Source organism: Lathamus discolor, chromosome 15 (assembly GCF_037157495.1).
Source record: "Lathamus discolor isolate bLatDis1 chromosome 15, bLatDis1.hap1, whole genome shotgun sequence".
NCBI lineage: Eukaryota > Metazoa > Chordata > Aves > Psittaciformes > Psittacidae > Lathamus > Lathamus discolor.
The window spans coordinates 7,584,664-7,597,267 of record NC_088898.1 but is presented as its reverse complement, the minus strand read 5'-3'; the positions used below and the strand labels follow the sequence as shown (position 1 = coordinate 7,597,267).

General features: G+C 43.2%; 1 long non-coding RNA gene across 2 annotated transcripts in view; it reads left to right on the top strand.

Annotated features, from left to right (window-relative positions):
• The window catches only part of LOC136022468 (uncharacterized), a 37,816-nt gene extending 25,453 nt beyond the window's left edge, over positions 1-12,363 (top strand). For both annotated transcript variants that reach the window (XR_010616178.1, XR_010616179.1), the window contains 2 exons: positions 4,142-4,523; positions 8,426-12,363. This is a non-coding gene — a long non-coding RNA (uncharacterized LOC136022468). The remainder of the gene's footprint in view (positions 1-4,141; positions 4,524-8,425) is intronic.
• Positions 12,364-12,604: the final 241 nt, after the last annotated feature.

Here is a 12,604-nt window from a genome sequence, read left to right as displayed (position 1 = left end):
TATTGAATATTTAAAATGCTCTAAGGGCGTGTAAGATGCGGTAGCAGAGCGCTTGTGCTCCTCAAATCCTTTGCTGTGGAAAAACAGCAGCATCTCCATGTGCAGAAGGGGTCAGATCCCTAGGATCTAGCGCCTGCTCAGCAGTAGCCTGGGAGCTGCCTTGATGGAATGATGGTGAGGTTTTGGATCCCACTGGAGTCAGGAGAGGGTCAGAATATGGTCCAAAGCCAGACTGCTTGTCTGGGCTGACAGTGATGCACCCCTACTTCAACGCTGCCAGTCCCGAGCATAGCAATATTGTGGTGTAAAACATCATATTCCTGAAGTGTCCCAAAGCAAATACCAGCATATGAAAGATCATTTTTATTTGGCACACTTGCTTTTGACAATTTAAGAGCTACATTTTAAAGCCTTTCCCCCTCCTCTTATTGAAGCAAGGGGGGGTTAGAATTCTACTCTTAATTAGTTTGCAAGAGAGAAAATCCTTTAATGCTTTAGCTGAAAAATACCAGGTTATTACAAAACGTGTGCTATGAGATCTCTGTGTTTTCTTTTGCCCACATTTGCACCTAAAGTACCTAAATCTATTTGTACTATAGGGTTGCTCAGTTGGATTTTTTCTCTTTTAGAGAGAAAATGAGATAAAATCTATCTGCAAAAATTGATAGGAAAACAGACTTTTTTCCTCCCTTTTTATTCCCCCAGGAGGTTTACAGTCTGATCTCTGTGTGAAAACAAATGGGTGAGGCCAGTAGTCTGCAAGCACTGCTGAATGATGCAATGATGTGGCTTTAAGCAGTAATATTTCATGGCAAATCATCTTGCTTTAAAGCAGATACAAGATGCTGCTGTTTTTCTGTGAACTGTAAGTGTTTTCTACCTTTTTCACTTTCCTTTTCCAGAAACCTGGTTCAAATCCTACCTCGGGCTTGGTGGCTGTTCTTAGCTGACTCTGGAAAGTGATTTTAGTCTTGGTAGCATAAGGCACTCAGCTGCAGGTCACTTGCTCAAAGGAAAGTCACTTATGGTAGAGAAGAGCAAAAATGTGGGGTTTTGAATCCCAAGCACACGGTAGATATAATCTCAACACTTAATGCTTAAAGGCACAGTGAAGATCTCTGGTGTGCAGGAGGTCAGGCCTGCTTGCTACAGGAAAAGCCATGCAGTTGGGTGGCATGGATAAAGAAGTGATAAATGCTCCATCCCTGGCAGTGTTCAAGGCCAGGTTAGACAGAGCATTGGGTGACATGGTCTAGGGTGAGGCATCCCTTCCCATCGCACAGGGGTTGGAACTAGATAATCTTAAGGTCCTTTCTGTACCACGTCCATCTTTAAACTCAGAATTTCCTGATAATTTCAGGTGGGGAGAGAATCCACAAATATTATCACTGATTCTCTTTCCTTTTCTTCCTCCAATTTGGTCTTTTCTCAACACTTTTTTTTTATGACAAAAACTTTCATCTGCTTCTTAAAACACCTGTAGGTTTTGGGTTTTTTTTTTAATTTCTCCTCAATAATCCATTTTATTTTTAACTACTTCCTTTGCGGAATTATCCAATTAAATAGAATTGGAAGGAGGAAAAGCAGTAGTCATGCCATTTTCTTCTGTAAATATCTTTTTATAGAGACAAACAACTAAACAAAAAGATTTCAAGAGGAAAAATGCTTAAACAATTTTTAATTTCCATGATGGGTAATAAAACCCCTCATCGTAGCCTGCAAACTTCCGCTGTTGGGCTTCTTAGTGTGGTGCAGGCGGATGATGTCCCAGAAAGGAGATAGCGGCTGCTTTTGCGTCAGGTTTGCTTTCCTAAGGCTGTGATTCTTGCAGGGATATTACCAGAGACAAATCTTCCCAAGCCAAGTTACAGCATCACACAGCTGACTTAAGTGCGTTATGGCTTTATTTTCACTCTCCTCTCAAGTGTCAGATGTAAGGCCATCACCTGAGGCAGCAAACCAGACACCATGTACCGATGACCTTAGCCTGCACTGAGAACCCTATGAGCTGAACACACAGCTGTTTTCTGGCTCAGGAATTGTATTGAATTGCTCCAAACCTTCTCCTTTATTATTATTGGTTTTAGATGAACACAAGGGAGGTGTGTTAGGACTGGGCATTCTGGAGCAATAAATACATGGGCTGCTGCCTGCAGCTGCGGAAGGGAGGAGAGGGCTCGGGTCTGGCAGGAGGAGGGTGAAGCTCCTTCTCATTGAGCTCAGCAGAGTGCTTTGTTGCAGATGGATTCAACACCAGTAATTTGTGTGCATATGAAACGTTAGTGTACAGTAATATGAGAAGCAAGCGCCTCATGGGTGTACCCAGAGCTGTGACACCACTGAAAAGTGTCAGTGCTGGTTTTATCCTTTTCCTTACCTTGCAGTGGGTTTGTTCTGATTTGCCTGATCTAGGGGTCCTTCACCATCCTGCCCACCCTGGGCAAACTGCTACCACGCTTTTCATTGCCCCGTTGCCTCTGTGTGACTGCTTGCTATTTATCATTCAACTTTGGAAAGGAATCAGAAAAAACAACCCCCTAACACCGTGATCTTTATCGTCTCCTGCTTCCATCTAACACTATTTATTAGCCTGAATAGTTGCAGCATGTTTGGTAACCCGGGTAGAATACATTGATCTTTCCTGCTTTCTGCAAAGAGGGGGAAAAAGGGAGAAGCAGGGGAGGGAGAGGCATTGACTGGCCTGCAATGGTGACTCAGCTGGAACTGCTTGGCAGGGCTGTTACGTGCTCGGGAGAAGCAATTGCAAAGCAAGCTTTGAAATGGGACTTGCAGGAGGGCTTCCTTTCAGCCTGGCAGAGCTGTTGCTGTGTTGATTGCTGTGGGTTTTGTGTTGTAGCTTTTGCAAACCTGTCTCGTCTCGAAATAGTCCAAAGGGTTTATTTCACCTCCAGCTCCAGCCAGAAGGGGTCTGAGTGTTGGTGTGTGCACGTGTGTGTGTTTTTATCTCCAGCCCTGCAGTGTTTTCCAAAGCCGAATGAATGCTGAACACAAATGCTTTAAAGGTGTGGGGTTTTTTTATATTTAATGCTCTTCTGGTTAAAAAAGAAAAAAAAGGTAAATGGGAACAAAAGCAGAATAGAAGAAAACTGCTCCGTGCACAAAGGAAAAAAAATGTGAAGAAATAAGATGCTGAAAATGAAATGCCCCAAACCAGCTCCTCTGCAGACAGTAAAGTATCTACATCATAAGCCTCTTTTCTTCCCTTTCTCTTTTTGCTTTCCTTTGATTTGTAGATGACAAATTGATGGTTAATTATACTTACTTACAGTCTGCTAGAAGTGAGTCAAGGTCAATTACAATGATACCCCCGTTAAAGTTCTTTATGCAACCAGAGCAGTATAGAGAAGATGTGGTGATACAGAAAGCAGGCTGGTTTGCAGCGCCTATAGGAAGTGGCGCTGCCACCGTAGCACAGTCCTAAAAGGTCTGGCAAGGGCTCTTTGGTGGCTCATTGCTGAAAGTTAGCATTGCTGCTTCTAATAGCCATTGCTGCCTTGACATATATACATTTGGATAAGCTTTGGGTCCTGAAGCATCCACCTCTGGCTCCACAGGTTCCAGCTTCATGGATCTGTGGGTTTTTTCCTCACCCACCAGAGCAGGTCCAAAGGGAGTAATCTCACCAGATGTCTCACCCCATCCTTTCCTTCCTTTGACTTTAAATAATGAGACGAGGGTCTCAGTTCACAGTGCTATGTGCTGACATTACCTTGTAGGCAGACTTGGTCATGTTTCTTGGAGTGAGTTCATTCGGTTACAATACACATAATCAGGAATAGACCCGTTACCTGTCCATATAAGTTAGCAGGAAGAGGAAATCCTCAAGGATTTCACCCCTGGAGTCAAGTTGCTCCATACAGAGCAAATGCACCCTTGAGACACCTGTTTTCTATTACCCCACAGGCTCCATGGCTTTAACTTGAAAGAAGGGAGATTGAGATGAGCTCTTAGGCAGAAGCTCTTCCCTGTGAAGGTGCTGAGGCACTGGCACAGGTCCCAGGTTGGGCTGTGATTGGGGTGTTGGGTCTGGACTGGCTGCTGGTGGCTGCAGGAAGGTATTCCACTAGCCTGGGATTAGGGAGAGAAAAGCATCTCCAACAGTGTCATCTTGTCTTTCCAGGTTAGTCTCCTACAAGCCCTGCAGAAGACCTTTAACATCAAAGGATTTTCCACTGCAGGGAAATCCCTCTGAGACCACTTTGGATGGGGTTACAGCTCCTCTGCATTGCCAAGAGCATTGCCAAGAGACCAGATGGCATTAGAGAACCAGGCCTCGAAATATTGGTCAAAAAGCCCGTCTCCTCCTCCCCTTCAATTCCTTATTTGGCTGTTGGCACAGAGAAGACTTCGTGTTCCCAGAGCTGGACGCTTGTCAGCATCCTCACTGCTCACCCATCCACCCACATCCATCCTCCACCCTCTGAACAAGCTGCTCAGACTACAGATGCGATGTGTCTTTAGCCATTGAGTACCCGTTACGAAGAGATTTGTATTCAAGAGGGGTGAGGTTATGTATTTGTATTGCCTTTTTTTGTCTTTTTCTTTAGTGTACCTTGTATTTAATTTGGCTGAAAGCTCTGTTGAAGCTGCTTTACCTTCACTACATTACTATTCAATTGTATTTCCCTTGATGAAAAACCTGGCAGTGTGTTGCTCAGTGACAGATGCGCTAGCTTTGGTTGAATCACCACCACTAGGCTTATTATCAGTTTTACTAATGTTTGCTGTTTTACACTATAGCAGGTAGGGTGATTCATTCAGTCAAGGCAAACACACAGACATACATATGCATACACAGATTTAGATACAACCCCACACACATACACAGAGGTGAATCAGCCTCAAACAATCCTTCTTTTATGAATTTCTTCACAAGCTGGTCCTGAATCCCCTGCCTGTGTGTCTCTTCCTTACCGAGCAGCAATCCATGAGTAAATTATCGCTTCCAAGAGGGGTAGGGCTGCAAGGTGTCTGCTATAGTTTCAGTCACCAGCACCCAAAACATCCTTAGTAACCACAAACAGCTCTGACAAGTGGTTAGGTCATGTATGTATAAGATTAATGGAATGCTGCTTCACTTAATTCAGGTTGTAGACATTCCTATTATTCAATCCAGAAGTCCTGAATTTGCTTTTTGCAAATGACTTATCCAGCACACCCCCTGTACACAGAGAGCTTTCCCTTTCTTGCAAATGTGTGCAGCAGGGATTTGTGAATGTTGAAGTTAATTGTGTGGGTTAAGACAAGTGTGAGCCTGAGCCTGCCTGAACAAACCCGTCTCCCCATCCCCTGCAGTGTAAATCCAATGTTCCGCAAAGGTGTTGCTATGCCAAGGCCTCTGGGGGAAGCAATGCTGCCTGCATATTGAGCCCTACTATCGGTCTGAGCTTTTCCAGTCAACAGTGTGATGCTGTGCTTCTCACACCCCACAGATGTTTTGCTGCAGGTTTTCCTTCCACAGGGGCAAATCCTGCTCTGGAATCTCATAACAAGAGCTTTAAATAATATCATTGGCTGTCCTAGTTCTTTAAAATATCTCTGGTGCCTCCCAAATGCAAGTGTCCTAGCTTCAGAGGAGCTCATTGCTAGTCAATGGACATCTCCCTGCAGGAGATGGAGTTGGTGGTGGATCTGGGAGGAGGATCAATCCAAACGCCTCAGAAACTGCCATCTGTGTCGCAATCCGATTCAGTGCTCCAGAGAGCTGCTTTATTCATCGTGATTTCTCAACTCGCGATGTCAGGGAGGCTGAAGTGTTTGCAGATTGAATTCTATACATCCACACGCTGAAATCTCTGCTGGTTCTGAATTATGTAAATCTCTGGAGGCTGCAAAACTGGGCCAGGAGTCTCCCAAGAGTAGGTTTTCTTATGACCCTGCATCCTCCAAACTGCTCTGGTCTCCCAGCTTCCAAGGGGGAATTGGTGGTGGAGTGTAGTGATAGAAGGAAAATGTTTAAACTAGGAAAACTTTGGCTTCACATTTAGTGTTACTTTTAAGGCAAAATATCAGATAGTTTATACACAAACTGCTTGGTTTCTTTAAAACTCACAGGGACAAGCTGTAAAATAATGAACGTCTCGCTCTGCAGCATTGAAACTTTGTCTAATGAATTCTTTGCCTTGTCTGCCTCTGTTTCCACCTGACATCCTGTATTCATCCACAAGGTGTTCCTCTTAATGAAAACAGTCACTCTTTCAGCACTTGATGGCCAAGAAGGGAAAAGGTGATAGAACTGCAGCCTTACAGAACGTGTTATTTCCCCCCCCCCACTTCCATAATTGCAAAGAACTTCCATTAATGTCAACAGGACTTAGGCTTCAATAGCAAGAGGAGAATAGGTGACAGATCGGACCATAGGACAAATTGGAGTTCACTCCAGATATTCAGTTTCTTGCATTGATTTTCCACTTTTGCTTGTCACTGTCTTCAGGGACAATAATACCAGTTCACAAGAAGGAAGCATTTGTTCTCTGCTTATAGCTTGATGTCTAACACTTATTAGCAAGTAATATTGATGCTGCATACAGAGACTAAACTTGAGATCTGAACCTTGCGGTGCTGCCCTCTGCACGGAAACTGAATAGCAGAAGGTGCCTGCCCTGACAAATATACCAGCCAAAGAGCACAGGAAAGGAAGCTTTATAAAGCTTTATATATACATATGTCCCTTGCAGACAGGGAACTGGGGAAGAAAGACTATTTTTTTCATGATATGCATGGGTCGTGTGGCAGTGATAGAGCCGAAACCCACATCCCTCTGTGCCTGAGGCTGCAGTTGGAAGAAGAGGAGTATAATTGATCCTGAAGTTTCACATCTCCTTGGCCTCTAGGGTCATTTTCTTCCCTACTTCTCAAAGGGGAGTTACGCAAACAGCAGTGTGCAAACACTTCGCGCTGTGGATTTTGATAACCTTCTGCCTGTCTCTGTGGCCTCCTGTGAAGCCTTTGAGCATCTACCCCATACTGCTGCTCTGTTGAGTCCGTGATCCCTTCCCAGCTTCTCTTAGTGTCAAAGGTTGTGCTCACCTTCCTACCACAAAGCACTACCCCCAGAATGGTTTCCCACTTGAATAAGGTAGGATAGGATAGTAAGAACTATGCCATTGTTTGTTATAGTTCCTATCTACCGAAGTGTGTGTGTGTGAGGTTGTGGCACAGAAGTCCCATGCTGAAATACTACCCCATGTCTGCTGCTCTGAGGTGCAGAACAGCTCCTCCTGGTCTGCCCAAATGAGACCTTTGCTGGGGGGTGGTTGCTCATGCAGTGAGTAGTCCAGAAGGTGATAGCTTCTCTCTCTTATCTTCTGGGGCTGACCTATCACATCATGATCCTGCAATGGCAGAATCGCAGATCTGTGATTTCTTTCTCCCACTGTATTAAATAGAGAGGGAGTTGTCTTTTTCTGTTGGCCTGTTTGCGAAAGCTTAAGGCTTTTTTTCCTAGTTCCTTGGAAACCTGTGGCTGAAGAAGATTATTATTTAGCATAAATCAGCATAGTTCCCTCATCCTGGTCTTAAGAAAAGTAAATGGCAAGGTTTTCCCCTAGAAACATCCTTGAAAAGAGCTTTGAGCAGCACATGACATTGGGGTGGCGGTGAGGGGGGATCATAGTTCTCCCTCTGCAAATATTACCCCAAAAAGGGGCAAAAGTCACCAAATTATTCATTATGAATCATTTTCTGACTTCTATGGAAAGGATACAAACACTCTGGCACCTTCAGAAAGCCCCAACGTATAGCCCCTGCTAACTGTAATGAGTCTGGAAGCTAATCTATCCAAGAGGTGAGTGTCAGTGCCAATAGGGACACATTAGAGTTCAGCTCCTAGTGACATCCACCTTCTGGGGACACTAAGCCAATTTACCTAATTCCAATGAAATTTCAGTAATAATAGTAAAGGTGGCTAGCTGAGCAGAGGCTGGGGAAGGATTAAAAGCATTTGCATTAATAAATAGAGATGTTATCATGGAGAATTAATGTTCTTTGATATAGATCTTGGCAGCATTAGATGATGCTAGGTACAGTGCCTCATTATCTCTCACAGGTTAAGGGGTCAGCCTGGGACAAGGGAAAGTGATTTATGCAGTATCTTTGTCAGTGATATGAGAATATGTAAGAAATAATAAGACTTGCAGAGAGCCATTAGCAAAAATCTCCCAGGATGCCAAGGTCTCTCATTGCACTAGATTCCCTATGTCTCTGTTGCACATCATTCTAGCACTTTCTTCCTCTGCTATGTCCCATATCTCTCTCTTCTTACCCTTTTTATATCTCATATTAGGGTTGTTCCTTCCCCTTTCAGTATCTAATAAGCAAATATTATTTCAAAGAGGTGGTTAATCCAGAAGACAAGGCAGGATTCCTTAATGGGAAAATATTCCTCTTTTCTCTCACTCCTTAGGAGAATACTGGCTTGGGAGGTGACATTAAAATGAAAAGGACAAATGAAGAGATGAGTGATGAAATGCTCATTATCAATTAAACCATAAAGGGCAAATGAATGGATATGTGGATCTCTTCTGCCTGGATGGGAACTGAGAATCATGCAGATACACATTGCAAGGAAAGTTCAAACCTGCTGCCCTGTGGGTCTTACTAGCACCGTAACCTACTGCTAGCAACGGTCAGCCCTGAATATGTCAGAGAACTCCCCTCCACTCTGAATCCCATAATTTCCACATATCTCTGATGTCTTTTTATAGTATCTGAAGGACTTGCTGATAGAGGGAAAGAAGGACCCCAGGCAACGCTGACAATCTCACAGGTGACACGATATCAACCAGGTTCCTAACACTGTTTGCAGTGAAGTATATCTAATGGAGTATTGTATACTTTCTGATAGAAAGTGAATCCTTCCAAGCAGCAGTGAAGACCCAGATGTGCACACAGGTGAATCCTGACATTGCCTGAAGCTGAGCATCTCAGGATGCCAAGTAAAAAACTCTCTGTTAGATGCTGCTTTCCTGCGCAATCTTCAAACACTTCTTAGAAGGGGTTTTCTGATTGCTTTTGGTTATTATGTCTCTCCTCTGATCTCATTCAGGAGCTTTTCAGAGAGGGTCACTTCTGTGAAGCAGGGACTATTCATTTCTCGTTGTCTGTGATGGGAGCGAAGTCATGGGACAAGTAGCAAAGTTATTGATGAGTTGTAGATGCACAATAGAGCAAAGAGAACTGATGAGGATGGCACTGCAGACCACACTTAAGAAGAGGTTGCAGATCAACATTTCAGACAGTAAATGCATCTTAGGAATCACTGCAAAGGGACTCAAACTAATCTTCTTTTTGAAAGCAGCTTTTGGCCAGGACAAGCAAAACGATTTTAATTCCTATATTGTAAGAAAAGCATAATAAAATGGGACCTTTCTAAAGCTTATATCTCTAAGAAAATGAAGCTTAGTTGAGCGCATTGTCTGGCTGTGTGCTTCTGATTATCATTTGAAAGTGTCCCATTTAAAGAAAAAAAGATGACAGGAAGATGGACTCCTAAAAGCTATTGATTTTTTACGCATTTTCTATAAAGAAACAAGAGTAGCAAAGAGAGATCTAAATAAGTGAGGGACTCTATTGATGGAGAGCCTGAGGCTGAGCTCGGATCCAAAGAAGCCATAGGAAAAAGAGGGAGAAAACAACAGTTGTCACCACTTCCGCTACTGTGGGACATAGGTTTCCCTGAAGTGCACAGAGCTGAGGATGCCCATTAAGGAAACATTTCAGTAATCTCCACTTCTGTACTCAAGAGATACTAGCACAGCAGAGGCCCACTGCAATCTTTCCTCCTCTGTGTTACAGCAAGAAGCCAAGATGGACTTCAAGCACCACCAGCAGGAATTAAGCATTTAATTCTCATTTATATTCTAAGGGAATTGGGCCCTGGAATACACCAGCTGCTTTGAAGCCTTCCCATCCTCTCCCCTCTACAGCACTAGACTTGTCAATATCTTTTGTTATGAAGAATCAGGATAACAGGGTAAAGTTAAGCATAAATTGGAGTGCAAGGGAAATGGACAGGAGTTGGATCAGAGGAGACAAAATACTCTCTTTGCACCTTTTCATATTTGGTTCTATTTTCCTTCCCTACTTTTCCCCTACATTTCAAGAGAAATGTAGTGCTTTTGAGCAAAACACTTCAACTTCTCTATTTAAAAAGTATAATTCTCTGTGATCACATCCCATTCACTGCTATTTGCCTATCAAAAGGTGTTACTGAAAACTTGCTGTCCAGCCCTATAAAAGTTATCATTTCTGTTAGAGACTATCCTGGATCTTTCTTGAGCCTTATTTATGGACTCATTGATTTTCCAAACCGAATGCTGTCAAATTGAGTGTTTTTTACAGTCAGTCAGTGAAGAAAAGGATCATAAAGGAAAATAAGAATGGAGACTATTATAAAGTAAAAAAAGCAGAAGCAAAACATAAGACTGTATAGGAGACAGGAGACAGAAAAATACAGCAGATTTTGTTATAATATAATGAATGTTTTCAGTTTGGGCCAGTCCACGGAGGTTAGGATTTCTTTGGTTCGTGTACCAGTCCAGTTCATAGGAGATAGAAAACACAGTGCTAGAGTGAATGAAATTACACATTTTGTACCTGTCATCAGCATAAATTTGTGCAGGAATGAGCACAAGATCAGTAAAAATGTGTGTAATGAGCAACCTCCATCTCCTGGGCTAACAGAACAACTGTAGCAGCCCAAGAGAGATCATATGTAGTAACTCTGTATAGTCTGGGTATTGAGAGTGAAGGGGAGGGAGGCTCACCAGTATGTATTCCTGCACTATGTCCCCCCTCTCCTAACTGGTTTGCTGCATGATAGAGAGCAGCCTTCCACGGTGAAGGATAACACCACCTTGAATATTTGCTTCTTGACTGCTGACGGCAAACAGGCCTGGCAGGGAACTGCAGGTCTGTTTTCAGAGATCCTTTGAATACCTGGGAGCTTTAGGAGTTAAGAACTTCTGCTTTTAACATTCCAGTTTTTTACCTGCTATGTTTATGTGTGACAAGCTTGTGCTAAGGACCCAATTACAACCTTTTTATCTCTCTCCCCTCTCTGTTCTCCACTTTTTTTCCCAACTATAACCAGGGATACCTGGAAACAAAGAGTTGTTTGGTTCATCCTTCTCCCCCTTATTTTCCTGTATATTTAATGTTGTAAAAGGCTGTTAGAGATCCGTTAAGCAGTGTTGTAATGGAAGAGAAATATTCTATCTGGTTTGAGGAAGATAAGGCACATAAACTGAACTTACTTACATCTAAACATTGCTGCAAATAGCTGAGGAGACAAACACGGTTGCTTTTATTGCGTGCTGCATGCTCCATCTTGCCGCTGTTAGAAGCCAGGAGAGCTTGAGAACTGAGATCAGAAACTTCAGACCAGACTGATCAACAGCTTTCCAGGCTGGAAATAAGTATTTACAATAAAATAGTTAACTTGCTTGCTTTTGCCTTGCTAATACAAGGAGCATCCACCATGTCCACCCAGCTAGTGAGGCAATTCTGCAATGATGATCCATTTGGTAACTGCTGCTTCTGGCATTAGGAAAAGGCTTGCTCATACCAACTGTCTCTGTCATGGGCTGGAGACAACACAGCATTGTCCTTAGTCAGTAGTATGTATGGAGAGTTGTTTTCACAGTCACAGCAGTTAAACCGGGTCTCATCTAGGCCATGAGTCCTGCCTTCATGAAATACCAGATGCCTTTGAAGCATGAAAGAGATGGAATATGCAGCTCAACCAAGCTTTTGAAGGTCTGCCCCATTCTTCCAGTTTCCTCAGTGCCTCCTTTCTCCTATCTTGGCTGGCTTTGTGCATCCTCCAGCCCATCTTGAGACCTGTAGGCCACAGCAGAGCAGGGATGTGCAGCCATTACATGTGTTACAGTTCAACACAGATGGAGGAACAGAGTCTCTTGCTCTAAGCAACCTTCTGCTTTGTCTGTATTTATATCTGTCCTGCAAGCACAGATGAAACCAACTTGATCATGCACATCCTTCTGGGATATCCATGCCATTTTGCCTCTTTCACATATTGAAGATTTTCTTCCCAATAAATATTCCAATTTTTTTGTTAATAATGCAGTTCACAGCTCATAGGAGAAGGTATGTGGAGGGTCTTTCTTATGGTTTATCCTGGCCTACTTGGCTTAAATGATACCCTTTCCTTTCAACAAACTTATATATGGAATAGAAAGGCTCTCACCTGTAAAATGTGTGAATTAAAACTCTCCTGGAATGGTAAAGAATGAGAATATTTATTCTGACTCTTGTCCCAGCATCTCAGAAACCCAGGTCAAAAAACCATCCCCTGCTTCTGAAGGAATGGATGAAATGTGTGTGATAGCCCTTGACAGAGAGCATCTTTATGATTTGAGCTCAGAACTGAGTCCCCAGGTAGACAAATCAGTCCTCTGCTGAATGATAAATAGTCCTTGGATTTAATCTGTACTGGAAGAGGCGTGTAGGTAGTTAACAGGGCAAAGCCTCCTGCTGAATACTCAAGAAATCTCTCCCTTTGGGCTTCTGGTAAAATTGCTTAAGGAATATATTGCTCTTGGGTGGGCACTCGGGTGTAGCC